Raw genomic sequence first — 19,202 nt, 5'->3', positions numbered from 1 at the left:
GGCTTCCCGGCCCCGCCCCCCGGGCCTCAGGCCGCAGGGTGGCGAGCGCCTCGGCAGTTGGGCCCGCGCGGGGGGGCGGTGCCGGGAGGGCGCCGCCGAGCGCCCAGGCCCCGCTAGCCTCCGCTGCCTCCCGCCTCCTGCCTTCGACCCCGGGGTCCAGACCCGCGTCCCCACCGGCCCTATGCGCCGCTTCTCACGGGTGGGTAAACTGAGGTCTGGAGAGGGCTCGGGTACTTGGGTTCGAGTCCCGCTGTCGCCGCTCCGAGCCCGCGCGTGGGCGGATGGGGGAGATGGCGGACCCAAGAGGTGTCAGGTCAGGTTGGCTGACGCGCGGCGCCGCCTCGGGCGAAGAGCGGCGCTCTGGGGCTCGAATCCCTGCCCTGCTAAGAGTGATGGATGACCTTGAGCGAGTTACCTTGTATTTCTACCCCAGGACCCTCACCTCTAACGGGATAGCATTCAATCCAGAGGGTTGGTGTGAGGATAAATAAGTTAATGCTTGTGAAGCCCACGGAACAGTGCTGGAGACCTAGTAAGTAAATGCGTAGGAAATAGAAGCTCACGCGGTCCCTTCATTGGTTCATCCATCCATTCAACAACTACTTACGCATTGAGCCCCTCCATGTGCCTGGAGACAGGCTCATTCTGGTAGTGAACACTCTTTGCTACACTCCTATGATTAAACGCCGCGTCCACCTGGATCATCCCTATTTTAGCAGGGAGGAAACTGAAGCTCAGGGAGGTGAAGCTACTTGTCCACGGTCACCCAGCCAGTAAATGAGTGGAGATTCATCTCCAACCTGACTTCAAAGCCTGTGCTCTGCCAGCAGGGAGTCATCAGCTGTTTGGATGGGTCAAAGGAGGCTCCCTGAGAGTTAAACACTTTCAGGTTGGCTCTTGAAAGAGTCTGCAAGGAGGAAGCTCATTTCAGGCAGAGGGACGGATGTGTGCAAGGGCATAAAGACATATGATAGCAGATGGCTGGTTGGTGTGACTGGCAGGGTGGGAGTATGAGAGACAGTGTGAATGTGGTGATGACGGTGCTGAAGCTAGACAGGGAAAGGAAGCCAGAACATGGAAGGAGGTCTTTGTGTGCCTAGAATGACATTTAATGTCCTTGTATGTCTACCTTAGAATTTATTTTGTAGGCCAGTGGTTTTCATAGTATGGTTCTGGGACTCCTGGGTGTCCCTGAGATCCTTTCAGGGGTCAGAGAGCTCAAAATTATTTTCATAATAATGCTAAATGCGATTTGCTTTTTTTTACTCTGATGAGCATACAGTGAAGTTTTCCATAGACTATAGGACAAATGATATTTCAACGCATTAAATGCGGGTACAGATTTGAAAATGCAGCTGTCTTCTTTAAGCCAGGTGTTAAAGAGATTTGTACAAATGTAAGACACCGCTTTTCTCATTAATATTTTGTCTTAGAAATAGTAGACATTTTTCACTAAAAATGTGTTTATATTAACAGGTAATGGATTTCTTGTAATTTTAAATGAATTAATAAAATTTTAGAAATTTCTCAGTTTTAATTCCTAATATGGTAAGTATTGTTAGAAGTAACAAATGGCACATTAAAAAGCTCTTCGAGGTCCTCAGTAATATTTAAGAGTGGGAAGGGGTCCTGAGCCCAAAAGGTTTATGAATGCCTGCTATAGGCAGAAAGAAGCTATTGAAGTTTTAAGTAGGGGAGTGACTTAATCAGACTTTCATTTCAGAAAGAGTTTTCAAGACCCAAGGCCAGCCTTGAGGGATAAGTTCACAAGGCATGGGCATTCTAGGCAGAAGGATAGAAACAGGGAAGTGGAGGGCTGGTAAGCAACAGAGCTAGGACCCAGATGACTCTGGTCTTTTTATTCCTCATTTGATATCACTTTACCACCTGACAAGCGACAGGATGAGTGTTTTATTCCTTCATTTCCACTGGGTGCTGTGTAGTGAGGCTTTTGCTCGCATTTGCTGTGGACGTTAGCACCCTTTCTGACCCCAGCACACTGCTACCTCTCCTCTTTGCCCGTTTTCTGAGAAGCAGTCCAGTGAGGAAAGCAGAGGAGAGGAAAAGAGGAGGTTACCAATGCTAGTGTGAGTAGGCATGGGAATCCTGGCAGAGGGTTCTCCAGAGCTACACAGCCCGGGTTATCCTTCACATACTTCCAGGGCTCACAAGTGAGAGGGAAAACAATTGTATCAAACCTCTGCTGTCAGGAAAGCCGCTTTTGAAGAGAAGTTCCCCAGAGTGCTGAGAGTCTGTTCCTTTAACATTAAAAAAAAAAGTATCCATATCAGATAAAAATCTTTTAAAGGTATTTTATAAACTTCCTAGCCATCCTTATTAAAGAAACAGAAGTAAACTTAGTATTTTCTTGATTTATTATAAACATGAATTGGTAGCAATCAGGCTTTATTATTAAGCAATCCTCTTGGACTATTGAGTTAAGGACTCTTCCACCTTAACAAATGGCCCCAGAATGCTGTGCTTTTGGGGCTCTCATGGTGCTTCCACAAAGGTTCTGGTTTTCAGCTGCCACTTCTCCTGCTGTCATTATGCCTATCCCTTTTATACCTGCTTCTAATTTGCTAAAGCTGAGAAGGTACATAATCTAAGCTTACTGGAGTTGCATCAAATAGTCAGCCTCTAAGCAAGGGTCTGAGCGACTGTCTTGGGATGAAGCACTGGAAAGGGCAGCTGCAAAGTCAGTAGAGGGGTGGTTGATGATGAGCTGTGGAGTTAGCCTAAATTCCCCTGGTTTCAGTTTCTTCCTCTATAAAATGGGGATAGTCACATACCTATCATATTGAGTTGTTAAAAGGATTAACCCAAAGCATTTAGTCTATATCATGAGCTCTGTCTACAGACCTATTTATTCTTAGCTCCGGTTCCATTAGACAATTCCTGTGGAGTCCTCAAACTCTGTGGGTTAAAGACCAAAATCATGATTCTCCATGCTAAACCTTCTCTTTCTATCTGTTCCCCATTTCAACAATGGCGCCACCATACTTCCGGTCACCCAGTCTTAAAATCATGGTAGTGCTTCTTAAAATTCCTCCCTGTCCTCCACATACAGTCAGTTGCCAAAGCACACTGCCTTTTCCCTAGTCAACGTCCTATTTCCTAGGCTATTGGGGATGTAACCTAACTCTTGACTCTCTTCTCTCAACTTGTCTTCCACAGCTGCCAGATCCTGGAAGCATCCTGTCAGTCCCCAGTTCATAAAACTTACTAAGTCCTTAGTGCCTACAGGACAAAGTCTAAACTTGTTACCCTTGTGTTCAAGGCTCTTTATGATCTGGCCACAGCCTTCCTTTCTAAATTTATTTCTCTCTCTTCTTTATTTACCCTTTGATTCATGTGTAGTTTTCTACATTTGCCCTTTGCTTTCCTTTTCTACATATGCCCTTTGCTACTCTAGGCTTTTTTATATACTGCTCTATGTTCTAGAATGCCTTGCTCTCCACTTCTGTATGTCTAAACCGTAACAATCTTTTAAAACTCTGATTTAATGCTGCCTTTCCAAAGCCTCATATGATTATCCAGCTTGAATAATAAAAACCAACATTTATGTAATGCTAAGTAAGAACCAGGAACTCTTCTGGGTGCTTTATGGGCACTATCTTATTTAATCTTTATGACAATTTAATTTCCACAACAAACCTATGCAGTATTATTATGACCTGCATTTTACAGATGAGAAAACTGAGGAACAGGGAGGTAAAGCAACTTGTCTAAGGTCACAGAGCTAGTAAACGGTGGAGCCAGAACGGGAATCCAGGCAGCCCGGCTCCACAGCCCACTTTCTCAACACTATGCCAATGTGAAGTGAGCTCTCCTGCCTCACTCGTATTGGCTCTCACGGTAGGCCACGCAAACCTCTCTTAGGACCTTGGTCACTTTCTGCCTCCTTATTGGTTAACACGCCTTATCTTGTCTACTTACATAGTAGATTTTTTGAGAGTAGATCAGTGTCTGATCTACAGTAGTATCTACTGAATTTCTTGAACCTGGTAAATATTTAGTAAATTTATTTTTTATGAATGTGAAGTCAACAGAACACTACAGCAATAAAAATGAATGATCTAGAGCAGAATTGACAAACAATGGTCCTTGGGCTAAATCTGGCCTGACTTCCTTCAGGCCAAGAGCTAGGAATGATTTGTTTTGTTTTGTTTTGGACATTTTTTAAATGGTTGAAAAAAATCAAAAGAAGAATATATCATGACATGTGAAACTTACATGAAAATGAAGGTTTATTGGAATCCAGTCAGGCTTTCTGTGGCTGCTTTCGTGCCACAGTAGGCCTTCTGACCTGTAAAGCCTGCAATATTTACTCTCTGGCCATTTCTAGAAAAAATTGCCAACCCCTGATCTAGAGCTACATGTAATAACATGAAAATGTCTTTAAAACGGCACTGAACAAAAAAAGGATAAGCAGTATGATGTTACTTATATAAAGTTTAAAAATAAGCAAAACAGTACCATTTTTTTAGGGACACACATACCCATGCAGTAAAAGTGTAAAGACATGCGTGGAAACAGTAAACAATAAATTCAGGGGAGAGGTTATCTCTAGGGTTTGGGGTGGGCATGCCATTGCGGGAGGAGTACACAGGGAATTTTAACTGTCTGTAAGCAAGGTGGAGAGTACACAGCATTCCTTGTGTTAAAGCATTAAAACATAACATAAACGTAACAACAACATAAAAATGTTTCATAAGAAATGAATAAATGAGGCTCAAGGACTTTTTAACTTCTATTTTGGCTGGTTGAAAATATGTTTGGCTTTCACCTATAGCTAAGGTGTTACAGTGACATATAAATGTGAAGACCCCTGTTGAGATGGTGTGGCGTGAGTATAGGTATGATTTAGAACTGACTCTCAAGTCACACAGAGATCCCTGATTAATGATCCTCTGGGAACAATGCTCCTTGAAGTCCACCAAAGACAAGTCTGGGAGAAGGTCCCATCCCCACAAGGCTGGGGCCTCAGCTGGGGCAGCTAGGGCTAGGTGGCTTGCTTTGTCTCTGGAACAGACCTTGGAGTGCTGGACTGAAGGGGAGCCTCCTCTTTTTGTCTGGGCATTGGTCTCAGTATCAGTCTCCCCATCTTTGGGAGGAGAGAATGGACAGAGTGTATCCAGATCCTGATCTACATCCAGGTGCTCATTTGCATCCCTGTGTCTCATTTAAACACTCATTTGATGGAATTTTAGGGAGTACCTGTCTTGTGAATAGCCTTCAGGCTACAAGGATAACTAGATGCAGCCTGAACCAAGGAGCCCACAGTTGGGGAAACTAGTTTGTAAACAATGAATGAAAGGAGAGTGTTGTAAGTGCCTATTGCTTCACAATGAGTTACCACAAATTTAACAATTTAAAACAACAGTCATTGATTAGCTCACAGTTCTGTAGGTTAGAAGTCTGGCATGCTGTGGCTGGGTTCTCTGCTTAGGGTATCTCATGGCTGAAATCAAAATGCCAGCCAGCCATCTTCTTAGCCAGAGGCTTGATTAGGGAAAGGTCCTCTCTAAGCTCCTTCAGCTTCTTGGCAGAATTTGTTTCTCTGTGGTCACAGGGCTGAGATCCCCACTGTCTTGCTAGCTGTTAACTGGGGACCACTCTCAGGTCCTTGCCATCTCATTGACAGAGAGCCTCTCTCATATCTAATCGAAGAAGAGAATTCTTCAAATCTCTCCTTCTTCAACCAGAGAAAACTCTCAGCTTTTAAACGATTTGTAATTAGGTCAGGTCCATCCAGAAAATCTCCCTACTTAAGGGCAACTGTGACATATAACCTAATCACTGGAGTAAAATTCATCCTCTTTACGGTCGCAGGGATTAAGCAGGACGAATACACCAGGGGACCAGGAATCTTAGGGTCCATCTTAAAATTCTGCCTCCTATACCCAGTGAGAAATGTTCTCTTAAACGTTTCTCTGTGAACTCCCCTGGCAGTTTGTAACTCTTTCATAGCAAGATATGTATTGTATCACCATTATTAGGACACATTTAAAAACACCTTTCCTAGGATGAAAACTTCTTGAGATCAGAAACCTTGTTCACACCTGTAGCTCTAATACCTCAGACGAGGCTTTGCATGAAGGAGAGATTCCTACATGTTTGCTGAAAAAATTAAAAGTGTACATATTATCTTTTGGATCCCTGCTTCTTTTTTAGAGCCAGATCAAAACTCCTTCTGACACTTCTCAAGAAGGATTAATAGCTTCCTCCTCTGTGCTGTCACTTGGTAACATCTCTGTATGAAGTGTGTCACCTTGAAGTATCTTAAGTTAGACAGTAGTTTTCTTGAAGGTAGTACCTCACTTGTATTCTACTTAGTATCCCAGAGCACAGCACATCATAGATTTCATTAATTGCTTGATGTTTGAAATTTTTAAAAGGAGATGTAAGGGGTTTAAAAACCCAGAGGCAGATGGAGAGTGGATTTGGGCTATGACCAGACCCTTGGAAAAGAGTCACAGCTGGTGGTAAGCCAAGAAGTACAGAGGCAATGGACAGGGAAGAAAACAGGCAAATCAGGATGTAATATTTTTTAAGAAGGGATACTAGAAAACCCCAGGTCCGCTGTTTTATATATCACATTAAGGAATAAACCTGCAGAGCCCTCCGTAAAGGAGTGCAAGAAGGAGCAATTATTCCAGGATTGACAATCGAGGGAGCAGTGCTCTACTTTTACCATGTTGCTGGGTGGACAGTGACCCCGAGGGAGAGTTGTTGAGTGAAGAGGAAAAACGGCCTCTGGTGCTTAAAGAAAGTGGGGATGGTGGTAATGGGGGGAGGCACTGAAAAATGAGTGAGCTCTTAGCCTCCTCCTTGATTTGGATGTTTTCCCTTTCACATCTTCTCCTGGTTGTCGGCCTTTTGTGACTCCTTGTTTGCTTCAGGGCTGCCTAAGATCATTAAATGGGCAGTTTAAACAGATTTCATCTGGTTGCTAAGTTTGGGATCAGAAGAACGGTTGGACATTTTCTGACTGATTCATCGGGAGTCCTGAACCTTCTGGAAGCAATTAGGAGGATGGGATAACAAGGTCCACTGCTGGAACTAGAGGTGGGCTTGATACCACTGAAGCACATGCCTGAGTGTAGGGGAATAATGCTGGAGAAGCAAAGGATGACAGAAGGACCCCAGTTCTCCTTAAATGATGGTCTAAGGACAGGTTCATTTAGACTATGCCTCTGATTGCTTTGCTCACAGCCCATGTGTTTACTGGCTGGCTGGCCAGCTACTGAGTGCTCCCTGTGCAAGACCCTTGGGAGAGACCCCAACATGGCACAGCACTTCCCCTCAAGGAGCTTACAGTCCCATGAGGAAGAGTATTATAATACAAGGCAGGAAGTTATAAGTGCCTTGAGGGAAATGCAATCAAAATGATGCAGTGTTTGGAAGAGATTCAGTTTCATAGAGAAGGAGGACTTCAATGATGGGTAGGGAAAATTGGAGGCAGCAGAGGGAGTATTAGGGGAATGGGGCATTGTATGGAGAAGGTATAATGAGCTAGGGACAGAAGACTGAAGGGCACATTTAAGAAACGGCAAGTAGTTTTGTGTGGCTGGAGCCAAGGGTCCATATTGGGGAGATATAGTCAATAAACTGGACAGAGGGAATGAGGGTTAGCTATGGCGAGTCTCAGCTATCAGCTAAGAATCCTGAGAGTGGGTTGGGTAGGGTGAGCAGAGGATGTGCAGGGACGGAGGGGTGGAGAGGGCAGAGGGTGGCGGGGATGGTGTGGGAGGGGGCAGGTGGAGGCAGCAGAAGTACAGTTTTTGGTTGCCTTTGTCAGGCTCTTGCTGTTTCTTTTGCCTGGAATACCTCTGCTCAGCCTCCTCTGACATTCTGTGTGCCCTGTGGCCCATCACAAAGCCATCTCTTCCAGTAAGCCTTGCTTTGACCCTCCAAGCTGGCTGTGATCTCTCCCAACTCTGAGCTCCCCACAGCTCACCATCTGACCCTTTCCACAGACCTTTGTCACAGCCCACCCTGCCGGACAGCTATTTTAATCTGTATCTTTTTTTTTTTTAAGATGTTTTTTTTAAAAAAATTATTTATTTTATTTTTGGCTGCATTGGGTCTTTGTTGCTGTGCGCAAGCTTTTCTCTGGTTGCGGTGAGCAGGGGCTACTCTTCGTTGTGGTGCACGGGCTTCTCATTGCGGTGGCTTCTCTTGTTGCGGAGCATGGGCTCTAGGTGCGCGGGCTTCAGTAGTTGTGGCACGGGGGCTTAGTAGTTGTGGCTTGCGGGCTCTAGAGCGCAGGCTCAATAGCTCAGTAGTTGTGGCTCACGGGCTTAGTTGCTCCGCAGCACGTGGGATCTTCCCGGACCAGGGCTCAAACCCGTGTCCCCTGCATTGGCAGGCGGATTCTGAACCACTGCGCCACTAGGGGAGCCCAAATCTGTATCTTTTTTATATCCTACACACATTATATACTTGGTAAATGTTTTTAAGTCTGATAGAATTCACTTCCTCTTGAGTATTCAGACTGTAACTCGCCACTCAGGCCAGAGGCTGAGATTAGACAGGACCTTGGAATTCATGTTGACCTCATTTTACTAGTGAGGCCCAGAGAGGTACAGTACAAGGTCGCACAGTGAGTTAGTGATCTGAAGCAATGTATGTGAAGGTTGTATCACAGGGCCTACCACACAACAGACAGTTAGTACTTTTGTCTACCTCTCCGCCTCTAGAGCTTTAATCAAACACCAAACTGCTTGTAATTCTTCCCACCCTTTATGGGAACTTCATGCTGTTTCTTGCATTTGAGGTTCTGCTTATACCTTCTACTTTTTCTTCTTCCTTTGTCTCTTCTTCCCACCTTCCCCAGGTTAACTCCTACCCATCAATTAAGATCACTCTGCGCAGGAAGCTTCCTCGGATCCCTTCTCTTCCATCCTCACCGCAGAATGGGCTAAATGCCTCTCGCCTTGCCCTCCCCGCAGCCTGGAGAGCATTGCCCTTGCTCGATCGCATATGTATCCTTTGTGTCTGTGTCTGCCACCGGATGATAAGCTCAGAAGGTTGGAACTCTCCCTGTGTTCTTTAGTACAACGGTCCCCAACCTTTTTGGCACCAGGGACTGGTTTCGTGGAAGAACAGTTCTTCCACGGACAGGGACAGGGGATGGTTCAGGCGGTAATGCGAGCGATGGGGAGCGGCAGATGAAGCTTCGCTCACTTGCCCGCTGCTCACCTCCTGCTGTGCGGCCCGCACACCAGGGCGTTGGGGACCCCTGCTTTAGGACACACCCAGCTCCTCATACCATACCTGGAACACAGCAACGCTCAATAGATCTTTATGGAATGAATGTGCACAGTGGGGCCCTTCCAGGCCCAGGCCCCAGACTGGAGACAGGCTCCTCATCATCTCCTCTGTAACTCACAGGGCCCCAACTAGACTGGCTGCTCAGATTCTGATGGTGCAAGGGCTTTGCAGAGGAATGCTGAGCCTCAAACCTCGCTGTTTATCTAAGACACTTCTGCTCTTGTTCCTCTTGTAAAATACCAAATAAAAATAGTTCCAGGAAGCTATGTGGCTGAGAAATGCCAGGCTCTGTCTGAGCTCCTAGATAAAGGCTGTTATTTTTAGGAAGTTGGTCATTAATCCAACCTGCCTTTTCTCTGTGCTTTGGTTCCACACCCTTCTATAGGCACTGATTCTTTTTGTCCTCAGTTGCCCTTAAACCCGGTAACTGGAAAAAAAATTAACTTGACAGCAGTTGTTGTAAAAATGATCTAAAGGTATCAGTTGGCCACAAGCTCACTTTGCGCTCTGGGCTTGTGACTTTAAACTTACTCTTGAAGTGCTTTACCAGATGGCTGGTATCCTCATCTAAAAGATGAGAGAAATAATACCTACCTTACCAGATTATTGCAAGAGTGAAAGAAAATAAGATAGACAGAGGCTCCTGGCACACAGCAATGGTTAAAGAAATGCTACATCTAAGTCAGAGGTTGTGGCCCTCTTACTGTGTTCTGCTGTGGTCAGACTTCATCTGGGCTGTTGAGTTTTGTCGGTGGGACTCATATTTTACAAGAGTGATGTTGACAAGTTGTCACCCAGAAAGAAGCAAATGACCAAGACGATAAAACTCTGGATAACAGACTTTATAAGAAACAGCTGAAGGAGTTGGGAATACTTAGCCTAGAAAAGAAAAAACTAGGACTAGAATGTCATAGGTCAAGGCTGTAGATGGGTCTTCAAATAATGGAAGGATTAACATTTGGAAACGGATTACACCTCAGTTCTATTTCCTGAATATTTATGGAACATCTATTATGTGCCAGGAACTGGGAATGCAAAGAAATACCATCGCGGTCCTCAAGGATCTTAGACTACAAAGCACCATGACAATGCAAAAGAGGCTGTTACAAGAGGTGTACAATGTGCTGGGAGAAAGCAGGAAAGAGGCAAGTCTCTGATTCTTCAGAGAGACTAGGGAAGCATTTGCCAAGGAGGTGACATTTGAAGGGACCTTAAAAGGAAACTAGGAATTCTTTAGGCAGAGAAGGAGGGGAAGGGCATGCAGGCAGCAAGTACAGCATGTGCAGAGACAGAAAGGCATCCTCAGGGAGAAGCTGGGATGCGCTGGGAGAGTAGAGGGAAGTGAACCTGGAAAGTCCACTCGGAGCCAGATTGTCAAGGGCCTTGGTTAGTAATCTAAAGAGTTTGGACTGTTTACCTCGAGTGGTATTGGAGAGCCATCAAAGGCATTTAAGCAGGGGATTTTTATTTTAAAAGGAAAGCTCCAGAGTAGCGTGCTGAAAGGGCTTTGTGGAAGAGAGACAGAAGGCTGGGAGATGGGGGAATCTCGGCATTCTGGAGAGTTACACGCTGGCTTGAATCTTCCACTTATCATGGGTGAACTTGGGCACGTTATTTAAACTTTTTTCCCCAGTCTTATATTGGGATGATCACATAAATAAGTGAGCACCATTTCCTGCCTTCCCTTTCTCTTAAAGGACAGAGTAGGTAGAGAAACAGAATTCTGCACAATGAACCTTGGAGTCATGGCCAAACAACAGAATAAATTCCCTCAGGAGAAACGGATATGTTCACTGAATATGTTCAGAGGGTATTTCTTTGGTGGAAGGGGAGTTGAACCAGATAAACCTCTAAAATCCCTTTCTACTCTAAGATTCTGTGACTCTTAATTTTTTTTTTTTTTTTTTTTTTTTTGCCGCATCACGTGGCATGTGGGATCTTAGTTCCCCAACCAGGGATCGAACCTGCACCCCCTGCACTGGAAGCACAGAGTCTTAACCAGTGGACCACCAGGGAAGTCCTAAGATTCTGTGATTCTATCACCTTCAGGGCCTAAGTACTTAAGGACACAGTCAAGAACCTGAGGTTTGATATAATCTTTTAGTATTGACCTTGTGGAAAGCAACCCATTGAACCCAAAGGAAATGAATCTTTAAAATGAATATCTATTAACTGAAGTGTGCAATTTGAAAAGACCCACCCTCAACTGACAACAGTCCCTCAGGAGTAAGTAACCATAGTACAGGAGAAGGAGCACTGGATTTGAAGCTTAAAGGTCTATGTTCCAGTGTCAGAAATTAAGGATTTTGCTGTATGGTCTTTGCAGCTCATTCCCCATGTCTTGGCCTCAGCTTCTTCATCAGGAAGGTGTGGAGGCTGAACTTCTGAGGGGTCTTCTATAACTAACATTCTAGGATTCTTGGAATCTAAGTTATTAAGGCCATGAAAATCATGGAAGTAAAAATATTAAGAGATTCCAAGGATTCCCACAGCAGCAGTATCACTCACAGGTTATACATATGTCTCATTTTAACAGCATCAAACTCCATAAAGTCTATTCAAAAATGTGTCACATGCACTGGGAGTGAGACTCAGGTAACATTCTCCTTAGAATCAGAACTTTGGAATTCAGTGCATTTTAATGCTCAGCATTAACTTAGTTGCAAATTGGATTATTTCATATTTCTGGTTGAGAGAAAAGGCACTTTCTCCAGTATGGCAACAGAAATAAAAACATCAGTCATCTGTCACAGAAGGAAGAGATTGTTTGATCTCTGTGTTACCTTCAGGGCTTAGATGCCGCCTTACCTGGGAACAGACAAAAATGTAGATCAGGCGCTAGGACAGCCCTGCTTTTGTACGTGCCCTTCCCTCTGACCGGCATATCCTCCTGGCCAACCCCTGCTCATCCTGTTTGAAGCCTCCCCTTCCTCCTTCTCTGTTCAATAGAACAGTTCCCTCCACTCACTGCTCCCTTCCCCAGCACCTCATGTCTGTCACTGACGGCACTCATCTCAGTGTATGGTGAGTGTTGCCCGCATGAACAATGGTTCTCTAGGAATGGGGACGGGGCACGTGCCAGGCATATATAGCCTCTCACATAATCCACACAGGAACATTTATGGAGTAGGCACTGTTATCCCCACCTTAGCTGAGGAAATGGAGGTCAGAGAAGTTAAATAAGTTGCTCAAGATCGTACAGCTAGTAAGTAACCGAGGCTGGCTTTGAATCATGCCTTTTCTGTCTCCAAAGCCCAGTTGCTTTAGATTTGTCATGCCCTTTCCTTGCCTTATTCATCACTGTAACCTGAACTCTGAGTAGAGGACCAGACTTGGGTGTACATCAATTGCAATTGTCGAATGACTATTCAAGTCTGGTCAATCAATCAGTAACTATTTACTGAATGGAGCAAAGTGCTGGGGGAGCTACAGAGGAGAATGTAATTGGCTGGGGATTGAGCTAGCCTTTCCTTGACTTGCCATGAGCTTCTGGAGACATCTGGTTTGAAAGAAATACTCTCATTAGCCTTGGTGGTGTCTCAGCTCAGCAGGAGAGGCTGTGGCAGTCTCTTGACAAGGCCAGCTGTCAGAATAGACTTGTTTAAATCAAATAAGTTTCACATCTTTCTAACAACCCTGCTTTAAGGTCCTAGTGTCACAGGAGAAACAGAATTCAAAAACAACTATAAGGCATGCAAAAAGGGCTGATGAGAGGCTGGTCAAGATTCTGAGAGAGCAGAATGGAAGGAGTGATTAATTCTGCCTACAAGAATTAAGGAGGGTGTCACAGAGAAGGTGGCATTTGAGCTGGGGCTCAAAGGATAAGTAGCTGTATTTATTTGTTGATTTGTTTTGTTTGTTTATTTCCTAGACATAGAAAGAGAAAGGCCTTCCTGATGGAGCATATGCAAAGGGACTGAAGGACCCCCAGGTAGTTGCAAATGGTTCTTTGTGAGGGGAGTGGGGTTGGCAAGGGGTGAGACAGAAAAGCTCCACTGTGCCAGGTCGTCAAAGGGCCTTGAGTGCTGTGCTAAGGACTTGGATTTATTCTGTAGGTATTCCAAGACATTCCAGTGGTCACTGAGCTACATCTTCAGAGTCACCTTAATTTTTGTCTTTTGTCCCCAAAGTTCTGACAATAAGCAGGAGAGAAGCAGTAGAGTATGGTGGAGATTAGGAGTCAGAGGGTTCGGAGTCTAGTCTGATTCTGCTGTATTCTTACTGGTGACTCTGTCACTCTGGGCTTTTGTTTTCTCATATGTTAAGTGAAGTGGCTAGAAGATTTTTCAGAACTATACTATCCCACAAGTCTGTCTACCGACTTCACAAGGAAGATCCTTCATGAGGTTCGTCTCAGCTCCTGTGATGGACAGACTCTTGAAGAGGTCACCCACCATCCTGCTGGCATTCATGACTTCATGTAATTCCCTCCCCTTGAGTGTGGGCAGGGCCGGCGACTTGCTTCTAACCAATAGAATATGGCGAAGGTGATCAGACTGATGGCAGGCATGTTATTACATAAGTGATTACATAGTTACATGACAAAATTATAGCACCCATCTTGCTGGAGTCTCTCTCATACTCACTCCCTGGTTGGCTCTGAAGAAGCAAGCTGCCATGTTGGGGGATGCCTATTTTGGGGGACCCATGTGACGAACTGCAGGCAACTCTAGGAGCTGAGGGGGCAACCTCCAACTGACAGCCTGTAAGAAAGTGACAGTCCTACAACTGCAAGGAACCGAATTCTGCCAACAACCTGAGTGAGTGTGGAAACAGATCCTTCCCCAGGTGAGCCTCAGATGAGACTGCAGCCCTGGCCAACACCTTGACTGCAGTGTTGTGGGACTCTAGACAGAGAACTCAGCTAAGCTGGGCTTGGATTCCTGACCCATAGAACCTGTGGGGTAATAAATATGTGTTGTTTTAAGCCTGTAAGTTTGTGGTAGTTTACTATGCAGCAGTAGATACAGTTCCCCATCCTAACACTTGAAACTCCTGACCCCAGGTCCTGGGCTCTATTCACAACTCCATGCCACCTGTCTGTGAATAATCCCATACCAGTATCCACATGTATCTGTGTGTGGGTGGTCTTGTCTGTCTATATCTATATGTAGATCATTCATTCATATTCAATCACAGACCTTTAGGAAATACCTATTATGTGTGAAGCACACACAGAGATGGGTAAGCCCAGGGCCTGCTCTGAGGTGCCCACAGCCTGGTTAGGGAGACAGGCCATGGTTCTAGAGCTGAGGAGGGCCCACCTGCAAGGGTGAGAGAGCTAAGGAAATAAACGTGCATCTAGCACTGTGTAAATGAGTTTGCCTTCCCAGCGTTATCTCGTTTGAGTCTTGTAAACCTCTAAGGTAGATGCTAGTTTTACAGAGGAGGCAACTGAGCCCCAGAGAGGTCAAGGGACTTGCCTTAAGTCACTAACCTAGTGTGGATCAGATCCAGGACTCTAACCCAGTTCTTCTGACTTCAAATTGTTTAGATAATTAAGTATTAACTATATATTTCCTACGTGTTAATAAATTCTACTGGAACATCTAGTGGGCATGCTTACCTAGAACTCTCTGGGAGGTGACAGGGTGGAATTTTGTCTGATTCCAATGTCGATAGACCAGTGAGCTCTCTACCGTCAGCTCAGGGATGGGGAATGAGGACGGCAGCACACCTGGGCCTGTCTTCACTCACCCTCGGCAAACACACAGTGGGCATTCAAGAAATAGAGACTGGAGTGCATTTTCTATGAGGGCCTAAGCTTTGCCCTCTGTGTCTGAGGAGTCATTTTACAATGACGAGGATGCAGAGCAGTGATACTCAAACTCAGGAACCAAAAGAATCATCTGAGGAGACCTGGTAAAATGCAGGTTATGGTCCTGCCTCCCGGGGTTCTGCTTCAGTGGCGCCCAGGAAATATTTTCAACGAGACCCTCGTGATTCTGACACAAACACATCACAGATCACAAGGATGTTGCTCATAAAATCACAGCCAAGCTAGGTTGAGGATCTGTTTGCCTGGACCCTGATGGGAGCTTTTCCTGACCATCTCCCCACTGACATTTATAATTCCTTTTCCTTACAGCAGAGAGGAAGCCAGTGGTGTTCTGGTAGATGTTTTAACAACTGGCTCTCTGGGGAAAAAAACAACGAACACACACACAAAAATCTCTGATTTATAGCATTTGCCAATTTTTTATGGTGTAAATAGTCACACCATGGCTGATATCAAGGACCAAAGGGACATCACTGAACACTGAATTGGGAGGAGATACATGCCATTGCCCTTGTAAGCTGGGAGCCAGCTCCAGCAACCACTGGAGGAAGCCCAGATAGGACAGAGAACTTACCTCCACGAGCCTGAGTTTCCCCACTTATAAAGTGGTAACTCATCAAGGGCTTCTGATCGCTGTTGGGTTATGCTTTGCTCACAACCAGTTATTAGGCCTTACCTGGGCCACTGGGGCTAGAGAGGCTGCATTCAGGTGGCCAGGTGCCAAGACACTCAAGGATGGAGGGCAGAGCAGGCCCAGCACTGCTCATCCCTTCTTTCCCAGGAGGGTAAAGGAGCTCGTGGGCTGGGTGTAAGGAGCATGGGCTTTGGAGCCGGTACTGCTTCAAGTAATGGCCCAAACATTTACCAAACATCTGTGACCCTCACTTTCCCTATCTGTCAACTAGGGGAAAAAATGCTGTACTTACCCCATAGAATGGTCATGAGGATTAAGTGAGATAAAGTCTGGCCTGTGGTTAGATTTATGTAAATATTAATCTGCCTCCTTGTCTCCATTTCTTCCTTTGCCCACGAGAGTTATTTCCCAAATTTTACCGAAGCCCAGTTAGACCAAAGGGCCAATTTTGTTCGTAAGCAGAGTAGTAAGTCACCCAGGCTGTATACTTGAAGGAAAGATGCTTCAGACAAGAATTTATATGTATAATATATATGCATATACCTATACATACATATGTGTGTGTATGTGTGTGTGTCCCTCCACTATTCTATCATGGGGACTGAACTTCCACCATTTAAATCTTGATTGCTGCCCCACAGCAGAAGATCACCAGGAACACACCTGTAGTCAACAGGGTTGGGTTTATCACTTGCTGCACGAAGGCCATGGTGCTCCTTGTAGAAGCCTGCGGCATCTCAGAAAGAAACTGGTAGGAGGGGCTTGCTATAAACAAGAGTTTGCTCTGGGTTAGGCGCTGTCAGAAGGCAGAGGCAATGGGGTGATTCGGTCTCTTTATTTTTATCTGAGAGAGGGACTGGAGGAGGGCAAAGGCTGTGATTGGTGCAGAGACCACCATCACTCGTGTTGCCCGGGAGAGGGAGATGTCGGTCACTCTTATGATTTTGTTTTTGTTTGTATTTGGATGTGGTGGTATACTTTTTGTCTCACTGCATCACCATTACAGCGACCTTGTCTGGTGTCGGTGTTCTGTGAACTTATGTTTGCAGGAGAACGCCGTGGCCTAGCTCTGAGGGTCAGGCCAGCTGACCCCTCACAGGGCTGCTGTTGACTTTCTTATTTATTAACAAACATTTACTGATGTCTCTTAGGCATGGTCACACATATTATCTCATTTAAACCTTACAGCATAATCCTGTGAGGGATAATCTCCATTTTATAGGTGAGAACACTGAAAGGTTGAGTGACTTTCCAAATTCACCCATTAAAAAAACACACACACAGATGTTTCTGGGGACTTGAATCCAGAACTGTCCAGCTCTGAGACCAGGGCTCATTCTATTAAGCTGCTCCACCAGGAGTGAGGCCCTGCGGAGGCCAAGGATCACCCCAAGGCCTCCTTTGCTATCTGGAAGAGGCTGCAGTTCCCGGCAGGACTGGCCCAAGGCCTTGACAACTCAAAGCGAGTGCTGGGCACACCAGGGAGGCACATGACTGGCGTTCAGTGGGCACAGTGGTTTGGCAGAGTGGAGAAGGTGGGCACCTGGGCTCTTTCCCATGTGACCTGGGATAAGTAATTTCCCCACTTTGGTCCTCAGTTTCTTTGTCTAATGATCTAAGAGCCCCCAAGTTCGGGAAATCTATGAATACATGTTTTTGAGTGAATGTGTGGAATGAATGAATGAATGAATGAATGAGAGTCTAACCAGAAATGGATTGGATTTTCTACAGTCAGTATTTTGTTGCGTTTCTCCATCTTTCTCCTTTGTCTTGTCTGGTTGGTTCCATCCTTTTCCTGTCCTCCCCTTTGGTTCCTACCTCTGCTGCTCTCCCAGCCCTCCCTCCACCGTGTTTGCGGCTCCCCTGTACACTCCTGGCCTGGTGGCCCAGCAGCTTCTGATATGGCTGCATCTCCCAGCAGCACCTTAGCCTCAGCGACCTCAGGCCTCATTTCCAGCTGTTCCTTCTATGGTCTGTGGCCGCCTCCAACCACCGTTCCCTGCAACCCCCTCCAGCCCTGCCCAAGTTGCTGAGCCAGGGGTCCCTCAGAGTCAGGCCCTTAGAGGAGGCTGGGACCCACTTTAGATTTGACCAAGTCCAACCTCCTCAGGCCCAGAGAGGGGCCACAATTTACCCATAGTCACACAGCAGCTGAGCATGAGTCCCAAACAGAACCCAGGCATCCTGATTGCTAGTTACAACTCCTTGTCTTCTGGGAAAGTTTGTTTTTATTTGAAACTTGCAAATTGTTGTACATTCAGTACGTTGATCCCACACACGTTTGCTGACCTGTCTCCTGTATTGGGTTCTGGAGATAGGAAGAAGAATAAAACACTGTCTGTACTTCCAGGGGATTCTAGTCAAGCAGGGAGACAAATAAATAGGTAACTACGTCATGAGTGCTCTGGTAGCTAAGTAGACAAGATGCTGCAGGAAGATGGGGGAGGAAACAAGGAACTTCCAGGGTTGGAAATAAGGTCATGGTGTTTGAGTTGGGTCTTGAAGTATGGGTAGAAGTTTACCAAGCAGAGAGCAGGTGAGTGTGGAGAAGGGGAGCTACCTAACCTGAAGAAAGGCATGGAGCCATTGAAGAGCAATGGCCGAAGTCTCCAAGCATGATGTGGGGGGAAAAAAATGGCCTAGAATAAGAAGGATTTAGGTTCTGGTTTCAGTCCTGCCAAGGAGTCACTGGATACCTTTAAGCACATCACTTTGTGTCTCAAGTACCTCCTCATCTCGCCAGGAGGATGCCCATGAGGCCTTATAGCTGTAGAGCTGCTCTATCTAATATGATAGCCACTAGCCACAAGACACTATTTAAACTTTAATTAATTTAAATAAAATGTGGTGTAAAATTCAGTTCCTCAGTTGCACTAGCCACAAGCTACTGGTGAAGTGGCCTCCATGTTGGGCAGCATAGATATCAAATACTTCCATCATCTCAGGAAGTTCTATTGGACAGAGCTGCTCCAGCAGCCTGGGATTCTGATGGGGGAAGGGAATTATCCCATCCCATCACACAGCAAGCTCTCCAGCCTCCCCACCTGCCTGTTCAGGAGGAGATCCCTAAGAAGAGGATGGAGAGGACACACCATTCCACTGCCCAGCCCTGGTTCCTGCCTCACAGAGACCCAGCAGAGGGGACAGGGTCGTTGGTTCCTTTGTCAGTGCATGCTATTTTCTGATTTAGCTACAGGAAAACCTATCACAGTGCCTGACCTGTAACAGAGGCCTTTGTAAATGATCAGATAGTGTACTCCCACCCCCACCCCCATTCCCTCATGAGGAAACAGGTCCAGAGGAGCCCAGTTTAGGACATCTTGAGTGATGGAACTTGCGGTACCGTAGTGGTCTTTGGGCTGAAGCATTTCAGGTTTTATTTAAGTTGTAGCCCACATGATCCTAGGAGGAACCTGTGTGTCAGACAAATGACATTGTCTTATCTGTGGCTATGTGTATGATCAAGTCTTGGAGCTTGCAGGAATAAAACAGTGGAAAACCCTGTTTGTG

The 19,202-nt window shown here is 45.7% G+C and overlaps 1 long non-coding RNA gene across 5 annotated transcripts; it reads left to right on the top strand.

Moving 5' to 3' along the window:
* Window positions 1-2: 2 nt before the first annotated feature.
* Window positions 3-14,214, top strand: LOC125963670 (uncharacterized). 5 transcript variants are annotated; one of them, XR_007475960.1, is made up of 6 exons: window positions 3-199; window positions 434-532; window positions 8,843-9,035; window positions 11,235-11,364; window positions 13,151-13,210; window positions 13,546-14,214. It is a non-coding gene; the product is annotated as an uncharacterized LOC125963670 (long non-coding RNA). The 5 variants fall into 5 exon arrangements; XR_007475961.1 differs by lacking the exon at window positions 434-532; XR_007475962.1 differs by lacking the exon at window positions 11,235-11,364.
* Window positions 14,215-19,202: the final 4,988 nt, after the last annotated feature.

Source organism: Orcinus orca, chromosome 1 (genome assembly GCF_937001465.1).
Source record: "Orcinus orca chromosome 1, mOrcOrc1.1, whole genome shotgun sequence".
Lineage (NCBI taxonomy): Eukaryota > Metazoa > Chordata > Mammalia > Artiodactyla > Delphinidae > Orcinus > Orcinus orca.
The sequence above is the reverse complement of the archived record's forward strand: the minus strand, read 5'-3'. Positions and strand labels throughout refer to the sequence as shown.